This window comes from Macaca thibetana, chromosome 14 (genome assembly GCF_024542745.1).
Source record: "Macaca thibetana thibetana isolate TM-01 chromosome 14, ASM2454274v1, whole genome shotgun sequence".
NCBI classification, from domain to species: Eukaryota; Metazoa; Chordata; class Mammalia; order Primates; family Cercopithecidae; genus Macaca; species Macaca thibetana.
This window is the reverse complement of record NC_065591.1, coordinates 105310701-105323806: the sequence shown is the minus strand read 5'-3', so window position 1 is coordinate 105323806 and position 13106 is coordinate 105310701. Positions and strand designations below refer to the sequence as shown.

The 13106-nt window shown below is 41.1% G+C and overlaps 1 protein-coding gene across 1 annotated transcript in view; it reads right to left on the bottom strand.

Annotated features, from left to right (window-relative positions):
• The window catches only part of REXO2 (RNA exonuclease 2), a 1032599-nt gene that overhangs the window by 948128 nt on the left and 71365 nt on the right, over positions 1–13106 (bottom strand). The window lies entirely within an intron of this gene.

Genomic DNA, 13106 nt, shown 5'->3' with positions numbered 1-13106 from the left:
AGTACTGTGTTGTCCAATATGGTAGTCACTGGCTTCACATCACTCTTCAAGTACAGGGAACTGAATTTTACATTTTATTTAATTTTAATGAATTTAAATTTAAATAGCCACGTTAGTGAGTGTCTACCATATTGGACAGTGCGGGCCTACACTGTGAAGTGGATGGATGGGGAGGGATGGGAATAGACCTGGGATGAGGAAAGGAAAAGGAAAACCTTGGTAAAGCATCACGTAACTTGGGCAAAAGGGTCCAGTCCCCGTTGTGGGGTGGAATACTTTATAATATGTTCTTCTCACTGAAAGATCCAGAATGCCCTCTGACCTGTGGTTTTTGGGGATCTTGGGCTAATCTAGAGAGTTCTTGTCCTTGTGGTGCCTTCAACACCATGAGGAGAGATTACGGTGCCTGCTATACTCAAGGGAGTGCATTTTTTGACCAAGACTCATGTTGAAAAAAAGAAAAACATTCATTTTTCTATTGCAATATTTCTCAAAACTCTTCCCTTACAGGAAACTCTAAAGGAGAAAGCCTCTCCTGCTGGGCCAGAGGGGCCGGACCAGATTGGAACTCAGAGCTAACTCCAAAGATCTCACACTCTCAGCTCTATGAAGCTGCTTCTCCAATTGGAAGTCAAGATTCCCTCAGGTCAGTGTCTGTTGTTTACTTGCTGAGTGGTGTTGAGAAAATAACTTAGTTTCTCTGAGCCTTCTCTGTAAAATGAGGGGGTTAAACAACCCCTAAGATGCCCGAGGTTTGTCCTAGCTTAAAAACACTACATTTCTAAGGCATTTAAAATGCCTTCACTAGACACCAATTGAAGTCAAATGGGCAGTGAAATGGCTTCTCTCTCACTGCCGCGAGGTTTTTCTCGCAACCCAATTACCCTCGACATTAGTCTCTTTTATTTATTAATGTTATCATTACTATTAGAACAGTTTCTATTTTCTGCTGCTCAGCCTGGGTCACCCCCAGGAAAACCATTGTCAGCTTCAGCCAATCCTGCATGAGCATGGGGCCAGAAACATGCACAACCCAGCTCTGAAACAAATGGCGCTCCCACAGACAGCGCTCGTTATTATCTGTCCTTCTCTCCCATCTTACTCCTTCCTTCCTTTATCAGTCAGTATCCCCCTTCTCTCTATTCCATTTTCCTTCTTCCCTCCCCTACTTTTTCCTCAACAATGCTTTCTCCTCTTCCTTATCTCGCCTGTCCACCCCCCACCCCACCCAGGTCTCCACCTCCCTCCCCAGTCCACCTTCTCTGATTAAAGCTTGCAAGTCCCAGTCAGCCTGGTTTTATGCTCTTGCCAAACAGGAGAACAGGCAGTGCTTTGGTGGGTGGGAGGGGTAGGAGTGGCTGAAGGGCTGGAGACCCTGTTTCCATGCATTTCTCCAAGTGCTGAGAGAGAGAGAGAGAGAGAACGTGGCTATGGGAGCAGTTCTTGTTGCTAATGGAAAACAAAAAAGGAAAGAAAAAGACCTACCAGCCTAACCAGCCCCCAAACCTGCATGTTCCATCAGGACATCAACAGTCATGTTAGGGAGCTGGAGGTGAAAATGGGGGAGGTAACCCCCTGTATTAGGCTGTGCTTGTGTTGCTATAAAGAAATATCAGAGACTGGGTAATTTATAAGAAAAGAGGTTTAATTGGCTCATGGTGCTGTAAGCTGTGCAGGAAGAATGGTGCTGGCATCTGCTTCTGGGGAGGTCTCAGGAAGCTTTTACTCATGGCAGAAGCTGAAGCAAAAGCAGTCATCTCCCCTGGCAAAAATGGGAGGGAGAGAGAGTGAGTGTGTATAGTGGGAAGGTGCCACACACTTTAAAAAGACCGGTTCTCATATGAACTCAGAGTGAGAGCTCACTTATCACCAACGGGATGGCCCAAGCCATTCATGAGGGGTCCGTTCCCATGATCCAGACACTTCTGACCAGGCCGCATCTCCAACATTGGGGATTATATTTCAGCATGAGATTGTCGGGGTGCAGGGTGAGGAGGGCCAAACATCCAAAGTATATCACTGCCCCTGACAATTCTTTAGCTTAGGGAGGGGGACCTGCTCCCAACCAAACTCAGGGAGTCTCATCTCACAGAGTGAGGCAGCTAAGTTGTGGGATCCAAATCTGTGGGAAGCCAGCAATTTTAGCAAGGGAGACTTGGAATCATCACCTGCAATTCCAGACTCCTCTGCGGGGCTGATTCCCTGTCTAGAAGACCTCGATGGGGAGCTGCAGCTTGGGCTGGAAACTTGTGAGTTAGTATTTCACCAGTGCTTCTATTCTCTTTCCCCCATACTAGGACATTGAGAGGAAAGCCCTGGTTTCCAGGGACTGTGCTCTCTGCAACATCTTGGGGTTTTACTGCTAATACAATAGCTGTGCTTACCTTCTGCCCTCATTCCACAAGGAACCCTGCTTCACAGAATTAAATCATGGGACTCAGTTACTTCTCAGACCAAGGGCCCTCTTTCAAGCCCTCTTACTCCTGGTCAGGGGTAGCTGGGAAGCAGAAGAGAAAATAGTCTTAAACTGTTCTTCCTAATTCTGCAGGGCCATTCTAAGCTAGTGAAAAGAGCCCCCCATCTGCCTTATTCTTTTCATCTGTGAAATGGGAATAGAATACCTCCTTCATCCAGGATCTTTACAAAGGTTGAAGGGAACAGTAACCTGAGACCGTGGACAGGCAGTTGGTTAGCCTGGAAGCTGGAGATGTATCCAATGACCTCTTCAGGTCACTGTCTTGCTTGGGAATCTATTGCTAGGGAAAGTTAAGTGAGTCCAGAAATGACCATGAAATCGGCTGAGGTAGGTGAGACCTAACAGCTCATTACTTGTGTGACTGACAAAGTGACAAGGCCCTAAAGCAATTCTGAGACAGCCAAGAAGGGGCCAATAATGGGCATCTCCTTAGTATCTGGGGTGAGTTTGTGAGGCATCACTTCTCAGTTTCCAGACGGCCTCTGCTGATTTGGTTTTCACGGTGGTGTGGTGTGGAACCGCTGACGCGGATGCACTGGGAGGAGGAGAACAAAGGGAGCATTGTCACATTTAAGCAATGTCGACACTCAGGCAGGAACAAAGGAGCTTGTTATGCAATAGACAGAATGAGAAGGCCAACCCAGGGCAGCTGCCTTGAATCGTGGAGTCACGGAGCTACAATGTTGCCAAGGGAGATAAAACCAAACTAACTTCAGCTTCCTAGTGTGAAGTGATGACAGGGAAGTGGTGAAACTGAAAGAGGCTGGCCAGCCTACTAGGAGAGGGATATTTTCAGTGACTACATACCAGGGCCACTGTGGCTGCTAACAGAGGCTTGAAGGTGAAGACAGGTGAGGGAATAAAGGTGATAGACAGGTGAGGAAACAGGTGAGGGCTGTAAAGAAAAGACAGATGACAGGCAGACAATAGGGTGTTCAGGACACCAGGTGAGATAAAAGAATCAGGTTAGTCTCAAAGACCAAGGCCCATGTGGATACCAGGAGAGTCAGCACTCAGCATCAGTTAACGGAAGACATGACCCCCAACTCTAATCCTGCACGCAAGCTGCCTATTTTCACCTACTCTGTCATCTGTGCTGTGTTAGTGGGTCTGAAGGGCGGTGGAAGAGACAGGGACAGGACAGAGAGGTGTGTTTATGATGAGGGCAAAGTTGTGAAGTCTGGGATTGGGACATTTTTCATGGAAGACAGAAAGATGTCCTACAGTTCTGTGAGGGACAGTTTATTCAAAGAAGAGGGACGTCCCTGTTTTCTGCTTCTATCAAGGAAGGAATGTTTAACACAGCAGTAAAATCACCATGGAAATTCAGGGGAAGAGTTTCTTGATCCTGAGAGCGGCGAGCACGTGAGCAAGAAAGTTGGGAGACTTGTTTTCTTTGGAAAGAGTCCGAGTGACAAGCAGCATCGGAGGGATATCAAGGATCTTTTAAAAAGAAGCTTTCTTCCTGTCTGGGAGGTAACTGTGGCTCACCCTGTCTGGGAGGGAATGAACAAATAACCCTCTGATCCTCAGGTTCTATACATTTACCAATCCACTGCTACCACCCCTGCTGCCTAGCTATCTAACCAGATTCAGATGACACAACAGAGTTAGATGACTGAGCCAAATAGCTAATCAGAGCAGAGCATTTTCTATCTAAATACCTACAGGATTGATCTGCATGAACATGAGGGTAATCACCTTCTGGTTTTTGCGAATGACGTTTGAACTTTATGATACTATCTCCCTCTTCCACTCTTGGGTAAAACAAAAGCGTATTCTCTCCCTCCTTCTGTCTCTTGCTCTGCCTTTGTCTCTGTTTCTGTGTGTGTGTTTTCTCTGTCTCTGTTTCCCCATCTCTCTCTCTCACACACACACCAGTAAAAACTTAGCCCTGGAAGAGATAACTAAACTTAGTTCCCAAATCCTGATGTCTTCATCGGCACAGTGCACACACAAACCATTTGCATTAATGAATCAAGGCCAGTTATTACCGGGACACTCTTGTGATGGTTCCTTCCTTGGCTTCCTGCCATTTAGGCTGTTTAAAGGCTGCATTCCTCAGCTGCGTGCAGAGATAATAAAAGAGGAAACAGAAGGAGGTTCCGGGGTTATGGAGCAGGGAGCAAGGAGGGCAGAGGAAAGCTTCTCCCTCTCTTTTTATCTCCAGGGAAGCCGAGGAAAGCACTGTGACGATGCTGATGCTGGTGGCCATTACTGGGCATCTGCTATGAATGGATACATACCCAGATGCGAATAACGATGGCAGTTACTGTTGAGCATCTACAGGGTGTATTTTACACTCATCACTGCATGTACTCTTCTCATCACACCTAGGAGGTAAATGTCATTATTCCCATTTGACAAAAGACAAAAATAGGGTGAGGCAGCTGCCTAGCCTCACTGGTTGTGGAACAACCAGAATTTCCAAACCGAGGTTATTCCGGCTCCAAAGTCTTCCTACTCACTTAACCCACTGCTGTTCCTTGTTCTGCTGGCCTCATATGACCTGAGTTTTCAATGAGCAAATCCTAGTTTCTTCACCGGACCCAAATCCCATCTGCACTTTTATTCCCACCACTGCTCACCTGTCAGGAAGAACTGATGACATTTTATCCCCTGTGCTTGCCTACCTGGCCTGACTCCAGGGCCCTCCCTTGTTTCTGCTGCCTGACCTTGGAGAAGGCAGTTCTGGCTAGTCCTGGGTGCCTAGTCTCCCTCTTCTAAATGGCTGGGGTGCAGGAATGTGCCTGGAGAGTAAGGCCACTAGACTACAGCAAGAGTCTCAGCAGAGGGATGACCTGTTTCTTTCATCTTTTAAAACTATGTCTGTATTAGTCCTTGATTGTAAAAGTGAAATATTCTTTCTAATATGGGTTTTGTTGGGACGCAGTATTGGGCGGTGGCTAAGAGTGTGGATCAAACAATATACAGTAGGTTTAACTCATTCAAACAACAGCAAGATGGTATTTCACAAATGAACCACAATTTAGTCAACCAATCTTCTGCTAATGGATAGTCACTTGGTTTCCAGTTTTTTTCTTTTTCTTTTTGGTCATTACAGACAATAGTGAAATAAGCAAATACATACTTATGTACATATATTATATATATATATATATATTTTTTTTTTTTTTTTGAGACAGAGTTTCACTCTTGTTGCCCAGGGTGGAGTGCAGTGGCACAGTATTGGCTCACTGCAACCTCCACCTCCTGGGTTCAAGTGATTCTCCTGCTTCAGCCTCCCAAGTACCTGGGATTACAGGCATTTGCCACCACACCCAGCTAATTTTTGTATTTTTAGTCGAGATGGAGTTTCACCATGTTGGTTAAGCTGGTCTTGAACTCTTGATCTCAGGTGATCCACCCACCTCGGCCTCCCAAAGTGCTGGAATTACAGGTGTGAGCCAGCGTGCCTGGCCGGTATTTGTATTTTTATAAAAGAGTCTCCAAAGTGTAATTTCTGAGTCAAGATGTAAGGCTGCGTCTGTGCCTGTTAAATGCCATTGTTGCTGTGCTGGTTGCTCATGTGAAGGTGTTTGATTTCTTCTGTGGAATGATAGAATCATGGAACTTCTAGAAAAGGAGCAATAGTTTGTAAGAGTTGACTTTTCTTTGTTCTAAGAGAACATTTTGTAATGCTTTCTTTTCCTGCCAACATTTAAAACATTTCAAACATGCAGCAAAGTTGAAAGAATTTCACAGCGAACATTCATAAAACCAGCACCTTGATTCTACCGATCATTAACATTTTATTAAACTTGCTTTATTACTTATCTGTCTATCTATCTAAACCTCTAACCATCCATCAAACTAGCTGCATGAGTTTGCTAGGGCTGCTGTAGCAAAGTACCATAAATTGGGTAGCTTAAGAAATAGAAATTTATTGTCTCAGTTCTGGAGGTTAGAAGCCCAAATTTAAGAGGCCAGCAGGGCTGGTCCCTTCTGAGGCTTATAAAACAAGATCTGTCCCAGCATCTGCCATTGGCTGTAGATGGCTATCTTTTCCCTGCATCTCTCCACACAATCTTCATTCTAAGTTTGTCTCTGTGTCCAAATTTCTTCTTATTGGGTTTGGGCTTATCCTAATGACCTCGTTTTAACTTGATGACCTGTGCAAAGACTGTATCTCCAAACAAAGTCGCTTATGAGGTAGTGGAGGTGAAAACTTCAACATAAGAATTTTTTTTTTTTTGGCAGGAGACACGGCAGGGGACTATTCAACCCATAAAACCAACTTATTTTGTGATACATTTCAGAAAAACATTTGGACATCAGTATACATTCCCCCTAAGCATTTCAGCAATTGTGTCATTAAGCAGATTTCTATATTTATTACTTTTTTAATTAAAATTTACATACAATAAAATGCTTAAATCTTATTAAACATTGGGACTTTTGACAAATGCAAACACAGGTGTAATCCAAACTTTTATCAAGGTACAGAACATTACCATTATTTCAGAAAGTTTGCTGATGCCCCTTTCCAGATAATTCCTGACCTCATTCTCCATGTAAGTGTATTTAAAAATTTTAATATATATTGCCAGTTGACTGTCTAAAATGCTAGCAGAAACTTACAGCTTCACGAGTAATGAATGAGAGTGATCATCACTCCACTTCCTGGCTTGTTGTTAGTAATGAGAGCTAACTTTATTAGCTGCCTATTCTGTGTGCACTGTTCTCAGCACTTTACTTGTTCTAAGTGCTTTTTGTTCCTCAAACAGTCCTGTGAAGTAGGCATTACTTCTACCCTTATTTTACAGATGAGGATATTTAGGCACAGAAAGAATAGTGATTTGCCAAAGTTTACAGAGTAATTTGAGATTTGAAAACAGACGACGGTATCAGAAAAAAGTATATTTAATATTATATTAAATTTACATAACATATTATATTTATATAATTTATATTATATATCAAATACAAATATATTTAAATTTTGCCCATCTAATGAGTGAAAGTGATGTCTCATACCCACTTTAATTTGCATTTCCATAACACAATGAGATTGAAAGTTTATTGGTCATCTAATTTTCTCTTCTGTGAATTGCCAGTTCTTATCATTTGCCCATGTTTATATTTGACTGTTGGTCTATCTTATCAGCTTGTAAGACCTCTTTGCCTGTTAAGGACATTAGCTCTTTAACATATCATTCTAGATATCTTCCCTGTATCATTTCTTTTTCACTTTGCACATATTGTCTTTGTTACAAATGTCTTTGTTACAATCTAGGGAAAAAATTCTTATATAGTTAAATATATTCATCTTTTTCTCTTTCCCTATAATATCATTGAGTTTTTAGTATTTTTTCCACAAATATCTGGTGCTTTTCTGTAACCTCAAACTTCTGGGCTCAAGTCATTCTCTGGTCCAGCATCCTGAGTAGCTGGGACTAAAGGCAGATATCGTCATGCCTGGCTAATTAAAAAATAAATTTTTTTTAAAGACAGAGTCTCACTATGCTGCCCAGGCTGATCTGAAATTCCTGGGTTCAAGTGATCCTCCCACCTTGGCCTCTGAAGGTGCTGGAACTATAGGCATGAGCTGTTGCACCTGGCCTGATAGTTATTATTTGACCAGAAAAATCATCATTTCCTTTAGAGTTTCACATTTATTGCACATAATATTATTACATATCTTGCATATCTGTGATTATATCCCCTTCTCATTCCCAATATTGTATATATATATATGTATATATATATTTTTTCTTTTTTCCTTAATCTACACAGAGATATTCTGTTTCATGATTTTTTTTCTTAAAAACAAGCTTTTGGGCTTTGTTTACTCTTCTTATTTCCATTGTTGTTTTCCATTACATTAATTTAAACATTTATCTTTTTAAAATATCTTTTCTAGTCTCTTTTGATTTATTTTGTTATCACACATCCTAATTTTTAGAATTTAACACTTAACCAATTTATTATTTATTTTAATTAACAATAAAAGGAGAGATTTAAGACTGTAAATTTCTGGGAGTATGAATTTAGCTGTGCTGGATAACTTTTGATATGTAGCATTATTTATTTAAAATGTAAATACAATCATTATTTAAGGAAGCAACCAGATATATTTGAAATTATAAACACAAAAGTGTTCCTTGCTTTCAAGTAGTTGTTACATTGTTAGGTGTTTTGGCTTAGAAGGGGAAGTTTCTTAATTGTTGATTTTCAGATTTCTAATAGTTGATTTTCTGAGTGTGTGGTCTGCTATAAGGTGTTTTGGGAATTTATTAAGCTTTTCTTTGTCCCAAGTACATGATGCACTTTCGCAAATTTTCAACTGACATAAAATAATGTATGTTTTATGTATCTAGAACTGTCAAATCCTTTTGATTATATTATTCAAATCCTTTTTATCGTTGTTACTTTTTTTCTACTTGGTCTATCAAATTTAAAATAAATATTTTAAAATATTCCATTATTTTAGTTTTTCTTATTATTATAGGAGTCAAAAAAATTTTCAGATTTGACTGCTATGTTGTTTGTACCAGTAACTTAATGATTATTATATCTTCTTCATGGACTATGCCTTTTATCATTATAACTGTTCTGTTTTTGTCCCAGATCTTAATTCCATTTTGTTTGATATTATTGTTGCCATGACTGCCTTTCTTTTTGCTTGTATTTGCCTGATATTTTATTTTCAACCATTTCAAATTTTCTTTGTCATCATATTTTCTGCATATTTATTCATCAAAATTTAACTGAATGTATTTTAAAATTCAGTCTTAAAATCTCTATTTTAATAGGAAAATTTAGGCAATTTACATTTAGTGCGTTACATTTCATATTATTGTTTTCACAGTGCATTTTATTTCATATTACTTATTTTAAATGTTTTTTACATTTGCAGTTTATTTTCTGTTGTCATTTTCTTCTTTTTACTTTTCTCTAATTTCACTGACAATATAGTCAAGACTACTGTCGCAAATGATGAACCCAACTTTTAACCAAAAGCAGTAATTGGTGCCTGAAATATGGAAAGTCCAAAAGGTGGAACCAGGCAAGGCTGAACCCAAGTGCTTAAGTGATACCATCAGGGATATATTTGAAGTTTAGATATCTTCCTCCTCTAGCTTCAGACACAGACAAGTTCTCCCTGTAGGAAAGCAAAGATTGAAGATTGATCACCAGCAAGTCCAGCCTTAGATTTCATCTGCTTAGGAATCCCAGGGAAAAGAAAGTATCTAAGTATCTTTTTTTTTTTTTTTTTTAGACGGAGTCTTGCTCTGTCACCCAGGCTGGAGTGCAGTGGCGCAATCTCGGCTCACTGCAAGCTCCGCCTCCCGGGTTCGCGCCATTCTCCTGCCTCAGCCTCCCGAGTAGCTGGGACTACAGGCGCCCGCCACCATGCCAGGCTAATTTTTTTTGTATTTTTAGTAGAGACGAGGTTTCACCGTGTTAGCCAGGATGGTCTCAATCTCCTGACCTCGTGATCTGCCCGTCTTGGCCTCCCAAAGTGCTGGGATTACAGGCGTGAGCCATCGTGCCCGGCCAAGAAAGTATCTTTTTAACAATATTTCAAGCAGAACATTCAATAAAGCGCTCACAGTTTGTTCATCTTGGGTCAAGTGCCTATTTCCACCTTCTTTTTGTCCCTCTTAGTAAAATGAACTATTAGGAGGATTAAAAAAGTTAATATTTGTGAAAAACTTAGAAAAGCACCTGGTACCAATAGCAAGTGCTGCATTATTGTTTGTTGAGTGAAAAGAACATCTGGGTAACGTTAGCAGAAGAAGGGAGAAATGAATATTGGGAAGGCAAATGCAGGAATATTCATATATTTGGTCTAGTTGAATTTCTGCTTATTTTCTTATTCCTGTTCATTGTGATGTTTTATTATGCTTTCTGATTTTGTTGTTGATTATGCTCCCATTCCTAACAGTCATAATTGCACTGATAACTTCTACTATGACACTAAAATCATTTTTCCATTATTTGCATACTTCCACATATCTATCTCTCTCAAGATGAACCTTGGTGGTTTCTAGAACAGTTGTCACTCTGCTGCCTGCTTTCCTTCCTTCCTTCCTTCCTTCCTTCCTTCCTTCCTTCCTTCCTTCCTTCCTTCCTTCCTTCCTTCCTTCCTTCCTTCCTTCCTTCCCTCCCTCCCTCCCTCCCTCCCTCCCTTCCTTTCCTTCATTCCTTCCTTTCTTCCTTCCTCTCTCTCTCTCTCTCTCTCTCTCTCTCTCTCTGTCTCTCTCTTTCTTTTTTTCGAGACAAGGTCTCACTCTGTCTCCTAGGCTAGAGTGCAGTGGTGCAATCATGGCTCACTGCAACCTCAACTTCCCAGGCTCAAGCAGCCTCCTGAGTAACTGGGACTACAGGCGTGTGCCACCATGCCCAGCTAATTTCTGCTGCCTTCTAATTGCAGCATTGCAAATGAGAAATCTTATACTAGTCTGATTCTCTTTCATGCATGTTTCCTACTCCCTACCTACCCAATTTGGAAACTGCTAATGTTTTTTTCGCCCTATGAGAAGTTTCAATATTATATTTTAGGAATTTCACTAGGTTATTTATAGGTATGAATCTATTTTCATCAGTCTTGAGTTGAATTTTCTATATGCTTTCAATCTGCGAATTCAAGTCTATCTGAAGCTCAGGAGAAATTGTCTTCTTCATTCGTTCCTCTCTTCTCCTTCTGAATCTTCTATTTTTTGCTTATTAGGTGCCCAGATTTTTTTCCAAGCTGATGATCTTTTTCTTTTATTAATTCGTTTTTGTGCCTTGGTTCTGTTCCTTGAAGCATTTCCCTTGATTTCCTAGATCTCCAATGTGATTCTCAGTAGTGAGTTCCCTGCTCCTCAGTTTACTTTAATCTATTAAATATTTAGGGTTTTCTTGTTTTGTTGTTAGCTTTTGAACATCCCTTTGTGCTCACATTGTGTCTCCTTGACTGCCCTCACCACTTTTTAAAATTAATATTCTCATATGTCTCATCCATCAGCCCTTCCAGAGTGCCCTTAAAAGATTTGTAATATTGCTTTGCCTTCTCATGGTTTACAATTCCTTCATCTTCACAGAGGGCAGGTTGGTGGGGATTCTACTGATGGTGTTAAATTGACAAATAGTGGAACACGCAATGATATCTGCCTATTTGAATCAGAGATTATTGAACAGATAATTCATTATCTTCTGTTAAAGGTTGAGGGGATATTTTCTTGCACCTAAGTCTACTAATATAAAGTCCTTGGAGAAATTCCACCAGTGCATTTGTCCTCCTGGATGATCAGAAACAGCAGGATTGGATAAATTCTCCTTTTTAGAACCAAATAACACAGGCAGCTACAGTCCCTCTCCAAGCAGATTTACCATATTCTGCTGGCTAAGCTCACCTTACCTCTCTGAAAACCATAAAAAATCTTCATCTTTTCTCCAGGCTCAAGGAAATAAAAATCTGGTCCTCTGTTGCTGGAAACTTGACTCTTGTCTGGATCTAAGGAGAATAAAGCCTGTTCTCTCTCTTCATAATCCCTAGGAACACCTGAGGCCTCAGATGTGCCGTCCAGGTGCCACCAGCAGGGACTTCTTGCTTGCGGTATTACTGCATACTGTTTCATATAGTGGTTAGCAATTGTCATTTTTCTTTTAAGTTGGGGTCTCAGTCTGTTAGTCTGCACTTAGGCTGGAGTGCACTGATGCAATCACAGCTCAATGAGACCTCGAATTCCTGGGCTCAAGCCAGGCTCCTACCTCAGCCTCCTGAATAGTTGTGACTACAGGTATACACCACTGTGCCCAACTAATTAAAATTTTTTTTTTTTTTTTTTTTTTTGTAGAGACAAGATCTTGCTATGTTGCCCAGCATGGTCTTGAACTCCTGTGCTCAGGCAACCCTTCCACCTTGGCCTTCCAAAGCGCTGGGATTACTGGCATGAATCGCCATACCTGCAATGCCAACAATTTTATTTTTATTGGTATTGGTGAGTACAGCTTATTTATTAATTCTCATTGGTAAGAATAGTTCATTTATCAATTCTATAGCCAAAGAACTTTCAGGTTATTTCCAGTTCACGGCTACTTTAAGCAATGTTCTGCAAACATTCTTATGGATGTTTCCTGGTGCACATGGGCGTTCATTTTTCTGCAGCAGTGGTTTTCGAAGTACATGTGCTACCTCTAGGGATCCCTAAGACGTTCGTGAGATGAAAACTTTTTATAAGACATTGTTTGCTCTTTTCACCAAGTTGACGGTTGCACTGATGGTGCAAAAACAGTGGTGGCAAAACTGCTGATGCCTTAGCATGAATCAAGGTCGTGGTACCAGGCTGTACTAGTAGTCATCATATTATCCACCACAATGTGCCACAGTTTAAAAAATGCCAATTTCACTTAAGAGAGTTCTTTAACGCCAGGTGCGGTGGTTCACGCCTGTAATCCCAGCACTTTGGGAGGCCAAGGCAGGCGGATCATGAGGTCAGGAGTTTGAAACCAACCTGGCCAATATGGTGAAACCCTGCCTCTACTAAAAACACAAAAATTAGCTGGGCATGGTGGCACATGGCTGTAGTCCCAACTACTTGGGAGGCTGAGGCAGAAGAATCGCTTGAATCTGGGAGGTGGAGGTTGCAGTGAGCCAAGATTGCGCCACAGCACTCCAGCCTTGGCAGCAGAGTAAGAC